General features: G+C 41.4%; 1 long non-coding RNA gene across 1 annotated transcript in view; it reads right to left on the reverse strand.

The window, feature by feature from the left end:
* Nucleotides 1-537: 537 nt before the first annotated feature.
* Nucleotides 538-24,462, reverse strand: part of LOC138853827 (uncharacterized) — a 61,824-nt gene continuing 37,899 nt past the window's right edge. Inside the window, exon 3 of the long non-coding RNA XR_011393046.1 lies at nt 538-701. This is a non-coding gene — a long non-coding RNA (uncharacterized lncRNA). The remainder of the gene's footprint in view (nt 702-24,462) is intronic.

The following is a 24,462-nucleotide window of genomic DNA, read 5'->3' on the forward strand; positions in this document are numbered from 1 at the left end:
GAGTGACCTTTGTGAGTGTGACCTATGAGAGTGTGAGAATGACCTTTACGAGTGGGAGAGTGACTTTTTGGAATAAGTGCATGAGTGTTTTAATTAAGGGTTTGAAGTGTGCTATAGGAGTATGCAAGTGTTGTATAAATGTACTGAAAAGTTATTTTTTGTACCATTCAATTTACAGGCTAAGAGTTGCTATTCTGTTTCAGTTCATTTCAAAACTCAGCCCTATCTACGACATTCCACCACTTCCCAGGATATGACCCACATCAGCTGACAAAAACCCATGCACATATTGACTGCTAGGTGATCAGGGGAAACAGGTATAAGAAGACTTATGTCTCCATCGCAGATTAAGCACAACACTGCAGGGGTGTGGAAATTGTAGAGGGGAATATGAATGCCTTTTAGGGGAAATGGGAATAAGCTGGAAAAGAGTAAGAGTTGGAGAGATGAAGGAGATATATTGGTGTGTGGGAGATTGATTATATATTGACAGCACACGAAACCAACAAGCAGATAGGTAATTCAATAAGACATGTATGACATTTGGTATCTTTACTGTAACATCTCTCCAATCAGTGCTTTTACCAATCCAATACAGAGAACACTGGCGATGTCCAACGTGTAGTTTGAGGTGATCAGTCCCCCAGCTTCGATGAAGAGATGGATGCGTAGTAGTAGTCTGATATGATCACACCTTCAGCCTGAAAGGTGTTCAGTCCATCAGTTTTACTTGATTATTAATAAGCCTTAACTGATGGGGTGAACACCACCTCTTAAGGCTGATGGAGTGATTGTCTCAAACTACCTACTTCATGTCTTCTACCCTCTCTTGTATTATTTTCTGTATTGGATTGACAAAGCCACTGCTTGACAAGACATCTTCACATGTTTTATTCATTTATGGGAGAGTTGTAGGGGTATGTGGGGGCACTATCAGGGTGTGGGAGAGAGTTGCAGGGGTGACTGTGTTGAGAGGATGGGAGAGAGCTGGCAGGTTGGGAAAGTGTTGGGAGGGAATGAAGCAAGTGTTGGAGGGGTACAAGATTAAGTTGTTTAAGCAGAGCCAGTTCTTAGGAAGGTGTGAAGCACCCAGATTCCTGATTAAAGGGAGACTTTAAATTATTAGCTTGTTATACGTATATCTAGTTATTCAAATGACAAAATGAGGCCTCAAACTGTCAGTTACATTCCCCCAAACAACTGTCATTCTAATACACTGATCTTGAAATAACAGCTATCCACATTACAATGTTGGCACCACAGCCTGATTAGGAGTTTTCTGGAACAACGTGTCATGTTTACTCTTTAACTGATTGAGGCAGATAGTGCTCTATTTGTACTGTACTGTAATTTCCCTTGTATATGAAAAGATGGTGCTGAAAAGTCATGGATCCTTCATGATTAGTGAGCATAATAAATTTATTCAGCTTGTTTGGAAAAAACAATTGTTGCTTCAAGCTTTCACACTCTGCCTAAAGATAAATCAGTACTTTACCAGTAGGTGGCTGAACCAGTTAAACAAGTCCAATGACTGCAACATACTTCAAGAGCCCAAATGCAACCCAACAGAGGATGACTGTACTTCTAAAACACACTGGAGAACAGTAAAGATGGCACAGTGTTCTGCCATATACTAGTATATAAATTCAGCAGCCAGAAGGTACTCAAATTCACATAACAGCCCACAACAGTTGGATATTGATCCATCAGTATATGTATATGAAGTTGGCCAACATCATGTGTAAAAATGGTACAGCTTTGATACAAAATGTACATTTATAGAAGCATTACTAATGCTTAAGATAGAAACAGACATTTCAAAGTTAGTTCACATTGCTTGCCTTAAGTATTTAGCCACCAGATTTCAGTGCAACTGTTAAAAGAAAATCTCCACACATGCTTCACCTGGGTAATTTTTAATACTGTAGCATAAATGTGGTTAGTATTCACCTTGCATCTAATAGTACAACAAATATACAGAACAGCACAAACAGTACTGACCTTACATCCAACTAACAGTACAAGAAGCATGGGTAATATTGAAGTACATTAAACAGCACAGGCAGGATTTACTCACATCTAATAGCACAAGAAAAAAAAGGCTAATACTCACCTTACTAACTGTACGTTTATCAGCACAAAAAGTATGGTTAATAATCCCCTAACTTACAACCTATTGTGCCCCCTGAATGGGGCTCAATGTTTATAGTATATACATTTACCTTTTCATATAATTTTATATTGCAGATATTTTCATTAATAGCTAAAATGAAAATATCTTGCTTTATATTATTTGACTTATTAAATTAGTTATGTCTGTAGGTAGGATATAACAATTACACTTCTCACTGTGCTCGCTGTTGAAGAGTTGTGACTGACCACCTTGCTAACAGCCACTCACTTGTTGGTGTCAGGCTGTATCTTGCACCTCGTTGGAGTAGCACGAGTGAGTCACGTGATCTCACCTGATGTGAGGCCTGTTGTCAAGAAATCATTCTTCCTCCACAGCTGGTCATCGCTTGACCAGCACCTCTCTCTCTCTCCATCTCCAGAGATCTCTCTCATCTGTGTCTGTCTGTTCATTATTTAAACTCTGTTTTGGTAGAGTATGGTTTCTCTGGTGACTCGAAACATACTTGTAACTCTGCGTAACTCTGTTTACAGAGAATAGTTGAGGCTGTGTGTTGTACTGACACTAAGTCAACCCAGGTCCCAAGCTAAAGCTTCTTACCTATTTTGTGGAATTTGATTATACTGAACACAGATTCAGTGTTAAGGGAGTTTTATGACTTTTATGGAGGATCTGCTGATGGTCCCCAGTTAGGTCTGCTATTTTGCCTCCTTGTTCCTGACGCTGTGCTGCTGCTTGCTACATTATTGCTGCTGGCAAATGATTTGTCATATTGTTCAAGCAAGCCGTTTTAACTGCCTTGTTCATCTAGAAGATAGGTTATTTGAGGACATTTAGTCAGTCACTTTTTAAGTCTAAGTTGAGTCAAGTCTTACTGAGACATAACGAGCACTTTGAGCACACAAGCACACATTCACACACACACTTGTATATACAGTGGTACCTCGAGTTACGAACTTAATTCGTTCCAGAAGGCTGTTCAAGTGCCGATACCGAATGAATTTGTTCCCATAAGGAATAATGTAAATTAGATTAATCCCCCAAAAATACACTCCCCAAAAATACACTTACAAAAGCACTTACAAAAATATATTTACATAACTGTTTGAGTTGGGAGCTGTTCGAAACTCGAGATACCACTGTACAGTGGACCCTTGTTTTTCGTAATTAATCCATTCCAGAAAGTGTGACTATTATCAAAATTGACGATCTGCAAAACCAATGTTCCATCAGAAATATGTAAATACAGTTAATCTGTTCCAGACACCCAGAAGTATTAAAACAAAAATTTTTTACATGAAATATAGATGTACATACACAAAACAATGAGACATGATGAATGAAACATTAACAGCATAACATTTACCTTTATTGGCGATTCTTCTTAGTGTATGGAATACTGGAGGCAGGGAGAGATTGGATTATTTACTGTTTGGAAGGGGAATCCCCTTCCATAAAGGCTTCAGGTACCAAGAGCTTTTCTGGGGTTACTTCCCTTCTTTGTTTTTTAATGTCCCTAGGACCAGCTTGAGAGTCACTGCACAGCTGTGGCACTAAATACTTGTCCAGAGAGCTCTGTTTATGGCATCTCTTTAAAATTTCCCTAAAATGGGCCAAGACTTTGTCACTGTACATGATGCCAACATGGCTTGCAACAGCTTTAATTTCTGAAGAAGGCACCTTCTTCCATCTCTCTTCCCCCTCCTCTGAAGCAATATTCTGAGCTGTGGTCTCTTGCTGCTCCAGCTGAAGCTCTTGCAGCTCATCAGTGGTTAGCTCTTCGTTGTGGTCCTCCACCAACTCTTCCACATCCTCCAAACTCACATCCAACCCCATGGAATTCCCCAATGCCACAACAGATTCCACAACTGCCATAGGCTCCTCAAGGTCAGCCCCAAACCCTTCAAAATCCCTCTTGTGGACACAATCTGACCACAGTTTTCTCCAAGAAGAGTTCAAAGTCCTGGTAGTCACTCTCTCTCAAGACTTACCTATAAGCTTATGCAATGGAGGATACTGAAGTGATCTTTCCAAAACTATCTTAGGGTCAAGTGTCTGTGGTCACATTAAAGCACCTTTGAAACATTGATTTGGTGTAGTGTTTTTAAAGTTTGAAATGATCTGCTGGTCCATGGTATGGAGGAGAGGAGTGGTATTAGGGAGCAAGAACTTCACTGTGATGAACCCAAACTCCTCCAGAATTAGGTCATCCAAGTTTGGAGGATGAGCAAGTACATTGCCCATTAGCAGGAGGCACTTTGAGATCCAATTTATTTTCCAGGAGGTAATTCTTCACACTGGGGCCAAACACTTTGTGGAACCAATCAAGGAAAATTTCCCTTGTGACCTATGCCTTATTATTAGCTTTCCAACACACACACAATTTACTTTTCATGACATTGTTTTTCTTGAACACTTTGGGATTTTCAGAATGGTACACTAGTAATGGCTTCACTTTGAAATCCCCACTAGCATTACTACAAAACATGAGAGCTAGCCTGTCTTTCAAAGGCTTGTGTCCTGGCAGTGCCTTTTCCTTCTGAGTAATGTAGGTCCTCTTTGGCATTTTCTTCCAAAAGAGGCCTGTTTCATCATAATTGAACACCTGTTGGGGTTTCAACCATTTCAGGGTTGGCGACGTACTAGTACGGCTTGCATGCCAGGGTTAGTGCCGTACTAGTACGCATAAATTTTAGCGCCTTCAAATCTAGCGTGTGTAATTAGCTGGGCTTTTGAGGTCTCTAGGGAGACCTAATTTAACCAATTATATGGTCACACCTTACCTTGGCAAACGTCTGTCAGCCACACCTTTTCGGTTTAAGTCTGAGGTCTTTTGTTCTGGATGGCGTCAGACCTCGGCGTCAGGTCGTAACACATGGTGCACACCCCATTGTGGGGGGTGCTTGGACCACCATATAAGCCCAAGGAACAGCTGAGCAGGAGACTTCGAGCAGAGCTTCTGCTGTGTGCAGAGCTCTGAGCAGGAGATTCGAGAGGAGCTGCTGCTGGGGTGCAGGGCTCGGGAGAAGGCTGCTGAAGTCTCTGGAGGAGACTGTTGGAGACACTGGGCAGAGTACTGGCTTGGAGCAGTACTCGTGCTGTGTAGGTCTTGGGACCTGTGGCTAGTGCATGGCTTAGTTACTGTGGTGAAATGTCCTCTGAACTATATTGTAAGTTATATTCAGTTTCGTCAAGTTGATTGTGTTCCCTGTCTCACTGCTTATATGTACCACCCCATTTATCTAAACACAATAATGTACTCCTGTTCCCAAATATATTATTGTACAAGGACTTGCCTACTGACTCCCTGACTCCCATATTCCCCAATTAGCCCATATGTTCCATTACCCTCCCTACATGACATGGTGTCTAAGCAGTGGTGATTCTTATTATTTTTATAGTAGGAATCAGTCCCATGTGCCTTTTTGACTGCTCGGTTATACTTATGTTATGCTACCATTTGCTACCATTTTTCTCTTGTGTGTAAGGCTTAAGTAAATAGAGTGGACCCCTGGTATTCAATGGCATCGGTATTCGATGCATTTTAACGCAAAATTTTTGCCTCGGTATCCGATTGAAAACCCGGTATTCGATACGATTCGTACGAGACGTGTCCATGTGTGGCCTGAACTGCCCTGTGTGTGCCAGTGTTTACAAGCCAGCCAGTGTGCGCGCATCTAAGGATACATTCGGTACATTCCATATTATCACTGTTTTTGGTGCTTGTTTCTGCAAAATAAGTCACCATGGGCCCCAAGAAAGCTTCTAGTGCCAACCCTGTGGTAAAAAGGGTGAGAATTAGTATGGAAATTAAGAAAGATTTTGAAGGGTTTGGGGCTAACCCTGAGAAGCCTATGCCAGTTGTGGAATCCATTGTGCCTACTTCAAAAATTAAGGAAATGTGTGCAGAGTGGGTTGAACTGCAAACCTTTATGGATGAAAATCACCCTAACACAGCTATTGCAAGCCGTGCTAGTGACTATTACAATGACAATGTTGTGGCCCATTTTAGACAAATCGTAAAGGAACGGGAGGTACAGAGCTCTATGGACAGATTTGTTGTGCGACAGATGTCCAGTGACTCAAGCTGGTCCTAGTGGCATTAAAAGAAGAAGAGAAGTAACCCCGGAAAAGGACTTGCTACCTCAAGTCCTAATGGAAGGGGATTCCCCTTCTAAACACTAACACCATCCACACCCTCCCCTCCTCCCATCCCATCAATCATCACCAGATCTTCAATAAAGGTAAGTGTCATGTAACTGTGCATGTCTTCTTCAGTTTGTGTGTATTAAAATTAATATTTCATGTGGTAAAAAAAATTTTTTTTCATACTTTTGGGTGTCTTGCACGGATTAATTTGATTTCCATTATTTCTTATGGGGAAAATTGATTCGCTTTTCGATATTTTCAGTATTCGACGAGTCCACTGTATCTGTGTAACATTATAATCCTAGTGACCTTAGCTGACCCTTTTTGATCGTGGGTCTGAGTAATTGTTTGGGTGTAATATTATATTTGCTGGAGTTGTGTGTTGGTTTGGGATAAATGGTGGAAGGCACGAGTGGGTGAGACTTTTGGGGGAAACAATTACTGGCCGAAATTGAATATTTACAGAGGAACAAGAAGTCACCCAGCCCGCCTTGGAAGACTCACCCACAACTGTCACCCATTGAAGAGCTGCCCTGGTCTGTCATCCATTGTAGTGGGTGTCGTCTGAGTCACCCAGCCTCTGTGACCATCACCTGCGGACCGCCAGTTACCTGCAGTTGCCAGGGATGGGTGACCACACCTCTGTTAATGACGCGAAGTGACCTCACCTCACCTCGAGCAACTGACCATAGCCTGCCACTGCTGATGTCGGGTGCTGGTGATGCTGTGGTCTACTGAGGCGAGGCCTTCTGATGCTGTCTGCTATGCTGTGGCCATGCTGTGATGCTGTTTGCTATGCTGTGGCTCTGCTGTGATGTCTGCAATGCTGTGATGCCGAGATGCTGTAGCTGTGCTGCGATGCTGTAGCCATGCTGCAATGCTGTGGCAGTGATGCTGCAGTGGTGTGTGAGGGATTCTGGCTGGTGTGCCAGAACGGGAGAGTCTACTATGAAGGAGTTGCCATCCTCGGAGATGTGGAAGGACACGAGCCATGGGGATGGACTCCAGCTGCTGGGACCAGCCTGCTATCAAGGGCGGTATGGAGGTGTATCCTACCTTGCTGGTCAACCTGTACGACCGGTATGCGAGGATGTCCTGCCAGCTATGAGAGACAATTAAGAGTGTGAGATATCCCCAGCCTACTTTGACTTGCCAGAAGTGTTAATGTTACCTGTGTGAAATAAGGTGACCTTGAAAACGGTCCAGTGATCATGGCTACCTTGTTTTATGAGGCCAGTGAATCGTAGTAGTGGCATAGGATAATGGTGGGTCTTAGCTGCCATGCCTGCCTTGTCTTGATTTTCAGATGTGGAAGTGTGCATGTGAAGTGTGTTGAAAATGTGACCTTGGTGGTCGTGAAGTGGTCCAGTTGCAGTTACTTGAAAGAATGCAACCCGTTGGAGCAGTTTTCCATGCCAATGAAGCCTAGAGAGGTTTGGCCCAATGGTTAAAGTGTGAGGGTGACTAGTATTGGCTAGTGCATTTCTAGTAGAAGTAGGGAAGGCACTGGAGCCTGATATTTAGTTTTAAGGATAAATGACAGGTAAGGATGCTTTGCACCAGAGAGCAACTATAATGCTGGTCAACTGTGAGGTGTACTGATTATGCTGCCTGGTGGTAGCTGAGAAGGTTGAGGGAAATATATGTAGTTGAATAACTTTGTATTATGTTATGTGTAATTTTGTCTTCACATTGTAATAGAATTAAGGGGTTAGGATTAAAATAGTCTAATAACATAGGACAAATTGTTCTAGTTCTCAGATATTTTAAACTGAGGGAGAAAGGGGGATGTGATGTAGTTCAGCTGGGCTTGTGAGGTCTCTAGGGAGACCTAATTTAACCAATTATATGGTCACACCTTGCCTTGGCAAACGTCTATCAGCCACGCCTTTTCGGCTTAAGTCTGAGGTCTTTTGTTCTGGACGGTGTCAGACCTCGGCATCAGGTCGTAACACGTGGTGCACACCCCATTGTGGGGGGGGGGTGCTTGGATCACCATATAAGCCCAAGGAACAGCTGAGCAGGAGACTTCGAGCAGAGCTGCTGCTGTGTGCAGAGTTCTGAGCAAGAGATTTGAGAGGAGCTGCTGCTGGAGTGCAGGGCTCGGGAGAAGGCTGCTGAAGTCTCTGGAGGAGACTGTTGGAGACACTGGGCAGAGTACTGGCTTGGAGCAGTACTCGTGCCGTGTAGGTCTTGGGACCTGTGGCTAGTGCGTGGCTTAGTTCCTGTGGTAAACTGTCCTCTGAACTATATTGTAAGTTATATTCAGTTTCGTCAAGTTGATTGTGTTCCCTGTCTCATTACTTATATGTACCACCCCATTTATCTAAACACAATAATGTACTCCTGTTCCCAAATATATTATTGTACAAGGACTTAATAATAAACTGTGTTTGAGTGGAATAGTAATATTCACTGTCCCCATTATTTGCTCTTTTATTCATTATTTTATTTCAAGTAGTGAGAGAGCGAGTAGTGTGGTAGTAGAGTAATGAGAGGTGATGGTATGGTCACCAGTGACCTCACATTGCCTACCTCAGCTAAGCACTCGACTCACCTCTCCTGCCCATCCCCTGCCTACTGACTCCCTGACTCCCATATTCCCCAATTAACCCATACGTTCCATTACCCCCCCCCCTACATGACAAGCGAGAGAAACCTGGTAGGCCTACATATGAAAGAATGGGTCTATGTGGTCAGTGTGCACAGTACAAAAAAATTCCTGCACCACACAGTGCATGAGAAAAAAAAAACTCTGACCGTGTTTTTGTTTAAAACAGCGACTTTGCAGTGTATTTTCGTATGCTATTTATGGTTGTAGTATTTTAGTTTTCCTGGTCTCATTGTATAGAATGGAAGACATATTACGGAAATTGAGATGATTTTGATTGGTTTCACAATGAAAAGTACCTTGAAATTGAGTTCAAAGTAGCAGAAATATTCGATTTTTGCCAAAGTTCAAAAGTAAACAAATCATGCCATGCATCCAATACACGTCAACTGGCGAATCTAATATTCTTTCAAAAATATGCTGATATTATTTATACCATTTCTACACTAATGCAGTAGTCTGCATAACAGTAAATCTTCTATTTTTTGTGAGAATAAAAATTCACAGTGGAAAGCCAAAAAAAATATAAAAGAGGCCTGGGGACATGACTAATGAACAGAGAAAATGTTATTTTAGTGCCAGGAATGTTTGTCTTGTTTATTCTGGGCCCTATTTGGAAATTGGCATCTTTGAAATTTGTGTGAAATTGGCAAAATTGCCAATTTCTGATCACTTTATTGGATAGTTGAAATCGGTAAATAGGTAGTTTCTTGTACTCATTCGACAGAAAAAATGGAGTTCCAGCGAAATAGGTATGATTTTTGTCGACTGGTACATTGGAATTGGCCGAAAATAGGGCTCAAAGTGGGCGAAATCGCGATGCGTAAACATCGTCAAGACTAACTTCGCGAGAGCATAATTCCGTAAGTTTTCCATCAAATTTCATACTTTTGGTGTCATTATGATCCGGAAAAGATTCTCTATCATTTCATAAGAATTTTTTTTTTTTTCGCAAAATTTTCAACCCTGAGAACAAGTTTAGGAGAGGGCCTGCCGACCCTGAAAGGGTTAATTGCTCAGTCTGTATGTGCTCCTTGAATTTACTTACGAATTTTGCAGCTGCATTTTTGTCAGAACTGGCAGCCTCACCATGCCTTATCACACTGTGTATGCCACTACGGTTCTTAAATCTCTTAAACCAGCCTTTGCTGGCCTTAAATTCACAAATATCAGTACTCGTTGCAGGCAATTTCTTTACGAGACTGTCATGCAATTGCCTAGCCTTTTCACAAATAAGCGACTGCATAAGACTATCTCCTGCTAATTGTTTCTCGTTGATCCACACCAACAATAACTTCTCAACATCTTCGAGTACTGGCGATCTCATTTTTGTCAGCATATTTACCCCCTCTGCAACAAGAGCTTCCTTGATTTCCTTTTTCTTGGCCACAATGGAAGCTATAGTTGTATGGGGTTTCTCATACATCCTGGCCAGCCAGTTCTGCCACACGTACGCCACTTTCATATTGCTCAACAATGCTTTTCTTGAATTCAATCGTATTTCTCACCTTCTTTACCAAAGGCATGGCACTAGGAGCTTTCTTTGGAGCCATGGTAGCTTATTTACCAGTTGCAAGCATTAAAATGAATGGAATACATGTATTATGAAATATTTCGTATGAACACGTGAGGAGATGGTCACTCACTGGTAAACAATGGCATACTGGCTGGGAATGGAGTGTGAGGCAGCTCGGAGCCGTGCATACGCATCCGAGACGAACGACTATTTGCGAGACAAACAACAATTCGCGAGTCAATGTTTTGACGAAAAAAACAACTTTCGAGCCCTACGAAAAATGAGGGTCCACTGTACTAGTATTTTCATAATTGACGATAACGTATCAGACGATACTTAAGAGTTATGCTGATATGAAATGTGCCATCTGCACTATATTACCATATGTACAAGTTCTCTTTGCACTACAAGAGATGTGTAGGAGCTTATATCCTAAATTATGTCAAATTTATTTACGTATTTTGATTTTGTCCACCTAGACAACTTTGTTAATAACATCTCAATTTTTATTTCACTGGAGTATTATCACCTAGTAGAGATTTTTAGAGATTTTGCCACCGAAGTGGCTAGTTTATTGTGCACCCCACATCCATCCTGTGGACGGTAGCGCGAGAGCATATGGATACACAAAAGGCCTAGGAACTAGGCCCCAAAGGGTTAACAGGAATACATATGGATTTATATCTACATATCTATAGTTCACTTATCTGTTACAAGCAAATTTAGGAAATTTGCTTAGTATATCTGGTATCTTATTTTCATTAATAAGATATCTTGACATGTCACATAGGTTATTATACTGTCTGTCTCTGTATTCCTCAATAAGTGGACAATTAAGCACATAGTGTTCAAGACAGTGACCATATGCCTGATCACATAATTTACATTTAGTTTGATCATCATCTGTGTGTCTCTCAAACTGCAATAAGTACTTATAACCAAGCCTAAGCCTGGCCACTACAACATCAGTCAGTCTGTTCACATTGCAAGTTGCTCCATAAACATACTTATCTACGTTCATGTTATCATAGTGGGTTATAGATCTACTCAGGCTTCTAACTGCATTCCTATAACAATCATTTTCATTACTTACTTCTCTCCTCATATTATTCCTAATGCTAGACACAGTTATACCAAAGTTATATTCTACATTCTCCTTCTGGGTACTCTTCTTGGCTAACATATCAACTTTATCATGAAGGAGTAATCCAATGTGTGATGGGATCCATAGCAATTGTACATTAATTCCTTTGTCCCTAATTTTTGAGTATCTATACCTGGCTTCTCCAATGAGCATGTTGTTGGAGTCATTATATGAGTCAAGAGCCTTCAATGATGATATAGAATCAGTAATGATGATAGAGTCGAGCTCAGTGTCATAGGTTAGCTTTAGCGCCATTAGGATTGCAAACAATTCAGTTTGCAGTGTAGACGCCCAGTTGTTAATTCTTATGCCTAACTCAACAAATTTATTATCGTTCTTAACTAGAGAGGTGGCAACAAGAGCAGATGCAGCCCTGCCAGAAGACTCCTGTTTAGATCCATCAGTGTATATAACTTGTGATAACTTATTACTACCAGCTAGATGAGAAATTTCTTCTTGAGCAGTTGCTCCAACAAGAGATTTAAGGAAGGGATTACTAGCAATGAGCTTCTTGGGAGGGACTTGTAGGTATGTGATATTAAATGAACACATCTTCCATGGAGGGGTGAAATACTCTTGTTGCCTACAGTGATACAGTTCATGCAGGTTATCAAACTTAATGCAATTGCGCGTTTTCACAATCCATTTAGATCTGTGTGTATTTACCTCTAGACACTTGGTAAGATTCATTGTGACAGTGTCTGGTTCGTTTCTCAACATTCTAATACCGAGTACAGTGTTAATCTCAACAATCCTATCACTGATACTAGAAATACCAAGCTCCTTCCTCATGTTAAGAACTTTTGTAGATCTGGGACAGCCAAGAATAATCCTGAGAGCTTCATTTTGCATTAACTCCAAGGGTCGGAGAGAACTTTCTCTAGCTAATATCAACATGGGAGCAGCATAATCAATTAAGGACCTAACATAGGCTATGTACATCATTCTCACGATTCTCACATTAGCACCATAGTTGGGGTTGTAGCCAGCAACAGCTTTGAGAGCATTTAGCCTAGCTTTGCATTTCTTGTTTAGTTGTGGTATAGTGGATTTGTTAAAGGGCACATCTACACCAAGATATCTGTAAGTTTTAACGTAGCTAATGATTTCACCCTGCAAATAGATGGGTGGGGGATGTCGTTTGCTTGTTAATATCTTTGTTTTAGAGGAAGATATTATGAGGCCTAGTCCATTACAAATTGCTTGAACTTCATTAAGAATGGTATTCATCTTATGCCCTGTTGTATGGATCATGATATCATCAGCATAGCTTATAGCTATATGTTTAGGTGAGGCCGGTAGAGCATTTAGGAGAGCATTAATCAGAATATTAAATAGCATGGGACTAAGAACCCCTCCCTGCGGTGTACCTAAAGACATGGTCATGGTCATGGATCGGGCCGCAGGGGCGTTGATCCCCGGAATAACCTCCAGGTAACCTCCAGGTAAGCCTTGGTAAAGGACAGAGGATACTTTATTTGACAGGTATCCTATTATCCAGCAGAGTAAGCTACCACCAATATTCATTTTGGCTAGTTCATGTAGTATAACGGTTCTGTTTGCAATATCAAATGCAGATTTTAGATCAAGAAAAGTGGTAAAACTAGTAGAGGTGTGTGCAGTGAGAAACGTGGAAATACAGTTCTGCACACTTTTACCTTTCATGAACCCATAGAGGTAGGGGGAAAGTTGGTGTCTGATTCTGTAGTACAGTCTGTTAAGTATCATTCTTTCAAAAGTTTTACAAAGACAACTAGTTAAGGAGATCAGCCTAAATGTATCAGGCTGTTGGGGCTTAGGGATAGGTACAATGAGACTATTGGTCCAGGAAGTAGGAAGAACACCCTCAATGTAACTGAGATTATACAGTGCCAACAAAGGGTTAGCCTTAGAGTTCTGAGAATATCATAGGTTATACCATCCTCTCCAGGAGCAGTTGATTGACCTTTGGTTAATGCATTATCTAATTCATACTCGGTAAAGAGGCAATCACTCTCATCAATATTTTGGCTCATAAAATTAATCAGTTTCAACATTTCTTCAGAAGTACTCTCTAAATTTTTTCTAATATGAGATGGAAGGCTTTCATGCCTGGATGTTTTGGACCAGTCATTTATGAGGTCATTTGCTTTTTCAAGAGGAAAGGGATGAGCAACATTGCCAGTCTTTTTCCTGGTTATTTTATTTATACCTTTCCAAGCCAAACTCAAAGGGGTGGACCTATTTAATCCACTAACAAACTGTTCCCATTCCTGTTGCCCAAGTTCTTCCTTTCTATTCCTTGCATTTGTTAGTGCAGCTTGGAACGTTCTGAGCAAGTCTGGGGTTCTACATTCACAGTATGCTTTACCAATCCTCCTAGCTGCATGTGTTAGATTGCGTAGCTGTGGATCATTATAGTATTTACATTGGTTTTTATTGTTATTTATAGTGGAGGGTCTTTGTTTCCTATTCCTGCCCACTTGATCTGTGAGAACACTCTCAATAGTGGTAATTAAATCATCATTAAATTTTTGTGTGCCAATGGGCTCGTAATTCTTATACCATTGATCCAAGTGGTTAATAAAGTTGTCTCTGTGTTCTGGTTTGAGAATTAGTTTCCTCCTTCTGTATTTAGCTCCTTGATTGCTGGAGATGTGATCAAGATTGACAGTTGTTAGTCTTGGGAAGTGATCAGATAGAAGATCATCAACTATGACAGAGTCATGCATCGTATATGATGCATTAAATCCAAGACACAGATCTAGTATGCCACCATATATGTGAGTAGGCTCAGTAGTGCCCACAATTCGAACATTATCATGCTCATTTAGCAATTTCACTAGTTTAGTTCCATTGGTGTTTGTTATAGACCCACCAATATTCTTATGTCTGGCATTAAAATCTCCAAGAATGATGGTAGGTTCACTATTGATGCGATCTGGTAAAGCATCAGGTCGAAGCTGGTTCGCTGGGGCATAGAGATTAAAAATGTTTATGGAAAAATCGCCTGCATATACTTTGACACCATGATACTGCATGTTAACTCGACTCTGCAAGGAAAGGAGTGAATGTGGCAAATTCTTTCTGACATACATCACACAACAGTTGGTTGACCTTAGGTTATAAGCTGCATATCCAGGCAAGTTTGATGGAGGTGCTCCATCTTTCAATCTACATTCCTGCAAACAGATGACATCAATATTCTTGGTTGCACTAATATGATGTAAGTCAGGCAACCGCTTCCTGATGGAAGCAATGTTCCATGAAAAGATTTGTAATGTATCCATTGTAGTGAGTTATTACAATCTCTTGCTCATAAGATGGTAAAACTATTATGCTTTGACTACAGTGTGCAGACACTTAAGAGCAAATAGCATAGTTTGTACGTCTTTATCTTCAGGACCTTTATTTTTAAACATTTTTCGGCATCTTGACAGCCAGTTAAAAGGCAAGTTTTGAAGGCAAGAGTCATGGGCTTCTTTCTCACAAATTGCTGGAAACTGTACGGGGATTGCTGCACTTTTGACATCATCACCATGTTAAAGAGCATCATCCTGATTACATATCTGTCAGGATCTGTTCAAGATGCTCAATTTTTTTCTGGAAATTTGTTATAATATGAGGAAGGTCAGGCGAATTCAATGCCTCTCCAGAGGATGGCACTTCTGAGTTAGTGCTTTCTTTAACCCCTTGACTGTTTCAGGCCCCTCTCTGAAACTGTCATTCTATGTCGCCAAATATTCGAAAAAAAAAAAAATTATTTTTTCTTATGAAAATGTTAGGAATATTTTTACTAGTGTTTTAAGCCTAAAAAAAAATTTTTGCCATCAGTACTTACCGAGATATAGAGCCGCAAAGTTTGCAGAAATTGACGTGCGTACGGCAACAGCGGCGACTGCCGCCCACCCGGTATTCTTTTATTTACTCTAATTCAAAGGTTTCTTGCATTTTTCAATATTTTTCTTTTCCAGGTAACTTATGTGGCCTGTGAGACCAATGTAAGGTGCATTGTTCAAATATACACTCATTATTTACAACACAACAACAGAACAAACTTTATCACTATTAGTTTGTGTATACACTTTGTTTACACAAACAAACAATACAAAACAATGTTTATTACTATTGTTCCATAATATATATACATATGTACAGTCACTAACCACGTTCCTAGAACTGCTGCAGCTTGTGGAACTCTTTGAAACATGGGTATATGCAGAGGGGCACTTCACACTCCTCACACATAAAACGAGTGTCTCTGCGTGTTTGTGGGCGTTTTGTGGTATGCATACATACATAACACCTCTTCTGAGCATTTTTCTTGGCAGTAGTAGGAGGCAGTTGTATGGGGTAGTGATCACCAGGCCTCAAACGAGATGACGTCTGTGGGCGCTGGTCTATTGCAGGAGTTGCTCCTTTGTACTTTGCAATTATTTGTCTGATTACTGACAGGCAAAATTCACCATATTTTGGTGTTTTGTTGGTCTTCAACTTGTATATGTTATAAGCATTTAGCATAGAGATATCAACAAGATGGAAAAAAAGTTTGATATACCACTTATAACTCTTGCGTACACAGTCTGCAAACCCAATCTGCATGTCACATTTGTCCACTAAGCGCATATTGAGGTTGAAGTCCATGACAGCTGCAGGCTTTAGAATGGGTTCATTGGTCTCTCTGTTGTCCCTGCCACTGGGTACCATTTCGTTTGTGTGAACTGATGTCAACAATGTGACATCACGTTTGTCATGCCACCGAAATGCCATGATGTCATTGGCAGCAAAGGCTTGCACCTCACCTCTGCGAGTGCCAGCGTCAAACCTTGGCATATGTTTGCGATTACCACGCACTGTGCCACACACGTCTGTCAAGTTCACTCGCAAGAAATCACTGAGTAAGGGGCTTGTGTACCAGTTATCAGTAAATAACATATGCCCCTTACCAAGATATGGTTCCATCATTGTTCGAACCACATCACCAGAGATACCCAATAACTTCATGGTATCTCTCAAAGTATTAAGATAAGATAAGATAAGATAAGATTTCGTTCGGATTTTTAACTCCAGAGGGTTAGCCACCCAGGATAACCCAAGAAAGTCAGTGCGTCATCGAGGACTGTCTAACTTATTTCCATTGGGGTCCTTAATCTTGTCCCCCAGGATGCGACCCACACCAGTCGACTAACACCCAGGTACCTATTTGCTGCTAGGTGAACAGGACAATAGGTGCAAGGAAAGGTGTCGAAATGTTTCCACCCGCCGGGAATCGAACCCGGGCCCTCCGTGTGTGAAGCGGGAGCTTTAGCCACCAGGCCACCGGACCACCCAGTGTACACAATAATATCTAAAACAAGACCACTTCTGCAATCACACAGTACAAATAGCTTTATACCAAAGTGTTTCCTCTTGCTTGGTATATATTGCTTGAATGAGAGTCTTCCTTTGAATAAAATCAAGGACTCATCAATAACAAGCTTCCTGAAGGGATGAAAATACATGCAGCACTTTTGTTTCAGGTACATAAACACATTTCTTATCTTATATAACCTGTCGCTTCTGTCAGGCCTGGTTTTGTCTGAAAAGTGTAACATACGCAACAGTATCAGGAAACGATTGACACCTATAATGTCACTAAAACCTGGAGTTGAAATCAGGCGATCTGTTGTCCAGTATGTGGTGACAGTGTGCTTATACACATGTGGCATAAGCATTATTGTGGCAAAAAAACAGGTACATCTCTGCCACAGTTGTCTCCTTCCACTTGTGTAGCCGTGATTTTGGTGAGAGAATTGTATTTGCTATGGTGTATTCACAGTATGTGTTGGTTTCCCTGACAATGATGTCCATCAGGGGTTCATCGAAGAATAACTCAAAGCAGTCCAGTTCACTGGCATTGTTCCCAAGTGGACAAGATGGCTTTATTCCACTTTGTGTTTCATCAAAGTCATGGGGACTGGGAACAAACTCGTCACCGTCCTGCCAATCCCAGATGCGGTCTGCTGGTGGGGTCTGGATATTGTACCGTGGTTGTGGCTGTGGTTGTGGCTGTGCAGGTTGTGGTGGTGCAGGTTGTGGCAGTGTGGGGTAGGGTGAGGCTGGTTGTTCTGCTGAGTCAGCCGCGTGGCTAGTAGCGTGGCCCGGTGATGGTGCCACATGGGCCGTGCCACCCTCACTATCACCACCACTGCCTCCTCCCTCACTGTCACCATTCATACCCATCGTTACAATATCGTCATCTTCACTATCAGGTCGTGGTGTTGGGCCACGGGATGTGCTCCCAGAGTTTCTCCTTCCCCTTGGAACAACATATGAAACACTACCAGACCGCATGCTACGTCGTACATACTGGCGCTTCACTGGGGAATATTCACTCTCACTGTCACTAGAACTGCTTTCAATGACCTTGAAATCACTATCACTATCACTGCTATCATCAGGGTGTTGTACACGACCAAATAGTTTCCTCTTTCGTCCTGGTACAGGCGAACGTGAACGTGAACAAGCCGGCACAGCACCAGAGGTCGAAGGTTGTGGGTCATCTGGGTTTTCGTCACTATTTACGTTATCCTGGGCACTTTTTTCGGTAACACTCACTTGAAAACCCTTGAATTCACTGTCACTGACACTTTCATCACTGTTAGAGCTATCACTTGGGAACAAAAGACCTCCAATCCGCCAAGGAGTGAGGAACTTCTTACCGAGAGGCATGGTGAAAATGGACTGACAACATGGCGTTCCCACAATGCACCGCTAGGTCCCAGATTTTTTTCACAGGGTGCACACCGACCACTGAGACCCATTCTCTCCCGTGTAGGCCTATCAGGCCTTTGGCGCTCGATTTGAAGCCGCTAGAATTTGTGCGTATAAATACGTCAGAAACATTGGCTCGTAAGACGTATTTATACGTCAGAAACAGTCAAAGGGTTAACACCTATCACCTTAACAGGTACCATGATTACATTAGTGTTCTCTGTTTCATCATTCATTGCAGGTAGGTCCTGTGCATCTGACACATCTCCAATTTCCAGGGGGGTTACCTGTGTGGTGTCCGTCTGACTGTTGTAGTTGTGTGTATTGGGAGAAATGACAAACTCATCCCCATATTCAGGTGTAGCCATAGGTATCAGTAGTGGCAGACCAGTAGTTACCTAGTACCTAGTAGTAATCCCAAAACTCTAATAATATTTACTCAATACAACGGATAACTAAACCTGATCTTATTCCGACAACTTGTTACAAAAACCAGAAACAGGCTGAATGCTAGAGGGTGAGACCTTCTTGTATTCTCTGGAGATGTCTATACTTTATAGATATGGCCTTTTTGTAACACAACCACACAAAAAATTATTTATTAATACTGTTGTATGACTAAATATAGATGTTGAATTATATAGACAATGTATAACTGCCAAACCAAACATTTAAAGTGCATTATTAATCACATTTATCTCTAATTCTACATATTCTAATAAGAACTGTCCATCACAGCTCTCATTATTAATTACTATGGTACTTCCATTTACTAGGTTAAGCTTTGCTTTAATCTGCTCTAAATTATTTATGTATCAGTATTTTGCGGCAGCGGCAGCAACGGTATCCTACCAGCTCTTCTTTCTCAAAAAAACATCGCTCATCAAAACTTGTGATGGCCTAAGTGAAAGTTCAACTACATGAACCCACGTAGACCACAACATGACCCAAGAATACTAAGAATGTAACCCAAATCTTGACAAAATTAGAAGATCTAAGGAAGACGGCCCTGCTAACCCAAACACTGCCTCCGCTGCCAGACAATCACTTAACCCAAGCTCCGAGAAAACAAGCCTTCTCCTCCATTGCTACACAGTATCTACTTCAGTGATACTATGAAAGGATATCGCAGAAGAAACAACACCAGTAATAAAAGAATAACAGCAAGGACCCTAGAACTCAACTTGTCTACCCAGCAGGACGCCGGTGTATCATCAACCCCCCTCACCGCCGCCACCCAAGGAACAACAACAACAACAACAAACATGGCTGACTCCCCCTCCAACTCCACTCCCTTCAAAGGATTCACCCATGATAACTCAGGTATGATTATTCCTGACAATATCAAGGACTACATCGTTGCTCTAGAAAATGAAATCAAAGATATCAAAGCAACACTCGAGCGACGAGAATCCAAGATAATCAACCTCGAGAATAAGATCCAAAACCTTGAAGAGAAGATTACATTGGGAAGTGTTGACACAGAAAATACTCTAAAAGCAGCTATAGCCAGTCACACTGAGCAAATAACAACAATAAATATGAAGGTTGAAGAAGCAATCAAGGACTGGAATCAGAACATGCACACTCGACTAAATGAATACCTTGATTTCCAAGACGACAAAACTGAACAAGATAAGTTATCTGATGCAGTTATAATAAACAGTCCACACATTCCTAGTGACATAACACAAGCACAGTGCAAAGAAACTGCTATCAGGATAATACAGAACCACGTACAAGTCATCGTGCAAAACAATGAAATCAAAGAAACACGTTTGTTAGGAAAACCAGGAAGTAAACACAGTATAATGATCAGACTTCATTCATACGATAAAAGAAAGGACCTAATTAAATCAGCAATTACAATGAAAAATGGAGTGTACATAAATGAGTGTCTAACAAAAAAACGTCAAAACCTTCTGTTCAGGCTGAGAAAACTTAAACAGGAAAACAAAATACACCAGTGTTTCACGCGAGATGGGAAAATACTAGTAAGGAAAACATCAACAGGACAACAATATACCATCTCAAATGAACACGATTTCTCTACCTTCCTTAGAAAAGCTGACATTTCTGTAACAGATTAGATAAGTGCCCTTAATACATATATAAGAACATAAGAACATAAGAACATAAGAACGAAGGAACACTGCAGAAGGCCTACTGGCCCATGCGAGGCAGGTCCAAGTCTCCTACCGGCTTAAGCCAATGCACCCAACCTAGTCAGGTCAGGTCACATTGACTTAAGGGAGGAACACGGCAACCGACCTGGTAGCACAAGCTATCAGGTCTAACTCACACCCACCCACATCCACTCATGTATTTATCCAACCTATTTTTAAAGCTACACAACGTTCTGGCCTCTATAACGGTACTTGGGAGTTTGTTCCACTCATCCACAACTCTATTACCAAACCAGTACTTTCCTATATCCTTCCTGAATCTGAATTTTTCCAACTTAAAACCATTGCTGCGAGTCCTGTCTAGGCTAGATATTTTCAGCACACTATTTACATCCCCTTTATTTATTCCTGTCTTCCATTTATACACCTCAATCATATCCCCCCTAATTCTACGTCTTTCTAGAGAGTGCAGATTCAGGGCCCTTAGTCTATCCTCATAGGGAAGGTTTCTGATACATGGGATCAACTTTGTCATCCTCCTTTGTACATTTTCCAGAGAATTTATATCCATTCTGTAATAAGGTGACCAAAACTGTGCAGCATAATCTAAATGAGGCCTAACCAAGGATGTATAGAGTTGAAGAACAACCTGAGGACTCCTATTATTTATGCTTCTTGATATGAAGCCAAGGATTCTATTAGCTTTATTGCGAACACTTATGCACTGTTGTCTTGGTTTCAGATTACTGCTAACCAGAACTCCTAAATCTTTTTCGCAATCCGTAATATTAAGATCTACATTATTTAGTTTATATGTGGCATGGTTATTGTCCTGTCCAACATTTAGAACTTTGCATTTGTCTATATTAAACTGCATCTGCCACTTCTCCGACCACTGCATCAGTCTATTCAAATCTTCCTGGAGTGCTCGAATGTCCTCGTCAGAATGAATTCGACGGCCTATTTTGGTGTCATCGGCAAACTTGCCGATGTCGCTCTTTATGCCCTCATCTATGTCGTTTATGTAGATTGTGAACAGCAGGGGGCCCAACACTGACCCCTGTGGAACACCGCTCGTGACACTTCCCCACTCTGATTTCTCCCCATTTATGCAAACTCTCTGCTGCCTATTTGTCAACCATGCCTCTATCCAGGAAAAAATTTCTCCTCCTATTCCATGTGCTTTAATTTTCCTCAATAGTCTCTGATGTGGGACCCTGTCAAAAGCCTTACTGAAGTCCATATACACAATATCATATTCATTACCATGATCTACCTCCTCAAATACCTTAGTGAAAAAAGTTAATAAATTCGTAAGGCAGGAACGCCCCTTTGTAAAACCATGCTGAGATTCGTTGATTAATTTATGCTTTTCAAGGTGGCTACGAACTGCCTCGGCAATTATTGATTCCATAAATTTTCCCACTATGGAGGTTAGGCTTATTGGTCTATAGTTCGAAGCTAAGGACCTGTCACCTGTTTTGAAAATAGGTATCACATTTGCCATTTTCCACTTATCTGGCACCATGCCAGTTTGTAGTGATATGTTGAAAAGATTAGCCAAAGGTATGCTAAGCTCCTCTTTACATTCCTTTAGAACCCTTGCATACAGTTCATCAGGGCCTGGGGATTTGTTAGGTTTTAATTTATCTATTTGCCTAAGGACCATGTCACTTGTGACCCTAATAGTACACAGTTTATTATCGTCCTGTTCTACATAATTTATCATTACTGGAATATCGCTGGTATCCTCCTGTGTAAAAACTGAGAGGAAGTATGTGTTAAAAATTCTACACATTTCCTTATCACTGTCAGTGAGCTGACCCGAGGAACTTTTGAGTGGGCCTATCTTGTCCCTGATCTTACTTCTGTATACCTGAAAGAATCCTTTTGGGTTAGTCTTCGATTCTCTTGCAACTTTAACCTCATAATCTCTTTTTGCTTTTCTAATTCCCTTTTTTATTTCTCTCTTTAACTGAATATATCGATTTCTCAATTGCCCCTCTCCTCTTTTGATTTGCCTATATATGCCTCTCTTTTGACCAATCAGATATTTTAATCTATTGTTCATCCATTTAGGATCATTTTTGTTTGATCTGATTTCCCTATTTGGAACATAATTTGACTGAGCAGCTAGAACTATGCCCTGGAAAGCATCATATCGGCAACCATCACCACCTACCTGACCCTTAGTCAGGTCATTCCAGTTCAGCCCACCTAAGTAATTTTTCAGTCCTATGAAATCAGCCAAGCGAAAGTCAGGGACGGAGACTTGATTGCCATTATTAGGGGAATTCCATGATATATTAAAACTGAGTGATTTGTGATCACTTTCCCCAAGCTCATCATTAACCTCAAGATTATTAATTAGTGTTTCCCTACTGGCAAGAACCAAGTCAAGGAGGTTATTTCCCCTAGTTGGCTCTGTCACAAACTGTTTTAAAAAACAATCCTGGATCGTATCAAGAAAGTCACCTGACTCTAAATTTCCTGTCAAATTGCTCCAGTCAATCTGTCTATAGTTGAAATCTCCCATTAGCACAACATTTTCGTATGTAGATGCCTTACGAATTTCGTCCCATAGAAGTTTACTGCACTCCCTATCAAGATTTGGGGCCCTGTAAATCACACCCAAAATTAGTTTTTCTCGGCCCTCGAGAAGCTGTAACCAAACAGATTCAGTGGCTGACGCTTCTAATTTAATATCTTGTCTAACACAACAATTTAAATTGTCTCTGACATACATCGCTACTCCACCACCTTTCCTGTTGACCCTGTCAGTGTGGAATAATTTATAGCCTTGTATGTGACATTCAGAGGGCATCTCTCTATCTTTCAGATTGAGCCAGGTCTCTGTTATAGCAATAATATCTATGTCTCCTGCACTTGCAATTAATCTTAGCTCATCTATCTTATTTCTTACACTCCTGCTATTAGTATAGTAAACCTTAAGGGAGCTAGTCCCTTGCTGCCCTCTGCTGTCCCCCTTTGTTTGCTGACCTGATCTATTGTCTTTATTTATAACTTCATGCTGAATGCCTTTTATACATTTACTGTTTCCAACCCAAGTGTTGCAACCTGCTTGTTTCCCACACACACCCATACCTCTATCTTCCATCAGTTTAAAATCATAGGCATTTCACCAATGGCCTTCTCAATCGAGTCTGCAAGTGCTACCACCCCAGCCCCAGAGAGATGTACCCCATCCCTTGCATACATATCATGTTTGCCATAAAAGTTGTTCCAGTTGTCAATGAATGGGATTGCAAGTTCCTTGCAGTATCTGTCTAGCCAGCAATTTACACCAATTGCCCTAGACAACCATTCATTTCCTACTCCCCTTCTAGGCAAGATGCTACATATGATTGGGATCCCTCCCTTAGACTTAATGAAATCTATAGCTGACCTGTACTTATCTAGCAGCTCTTCTCTCCTACCCTTCCCAATATCATTTCCACCAGCACTGAGACAGATAATGGGCTTGCTCCCATTACCTGACATGATATTATCCAGCCTGTTGACAATGTCCCCAACACCAGCTCCAGGGAAGCACACTCTATCTCTCATCTTCTTATTCCTATTACAAAAAGCACGGTCAATGTATCTTACCTGAGAGTCACCAACCACAAGAATGCACTTACCTCCATTAGCAGGGGCAGTAGTACCCTTACCTTCACTGGCCACTGAAGTACATTCATCCTGAAGAACAGAGAAGCGATTTCCTACCTTCAGATCTTCACTCTTAACTTTCCTTACTCTGATGCGCCTTCCATTACTGTGAACTACTCGCCACTTGTAGCAGGTGTTGGGCTGCACCTCACTGCTGGTAGCCGTTGCTGCCTCCCCAACTACAGCCTCCTCACAGCGAGAGACAGACTGCACCTCGCTGCTAGAAGCCTCATTCCCCACAACTCCAGCCACCTCACACTCTCTCCCAGACCCATTGAGGTGGACCTTCAGCCTCCTAATCTCCTCCTGGAGAAGCAAGACCTCCTCCTTCAACTCTCCAACCTCAATTTTTAAAACACTGCAGAAGCAAGCCATGCTTTGTAA

Source organism: Cherax quadricarinatus, chromosome 41 (genome assembly GCF_038502225.1).
Source record: "Cherax quadricarinatus isolate ZL_2023a chromosome 41, ASM3850222v1, whole genome shotgun sequence".
Classification (NCBI taxonomy): Eukaryota; Metazoa; Arthropoda; class Malacostraca; order Decapoda; family Parastacidae; genus Cherax; species Cherax quadricarinatus.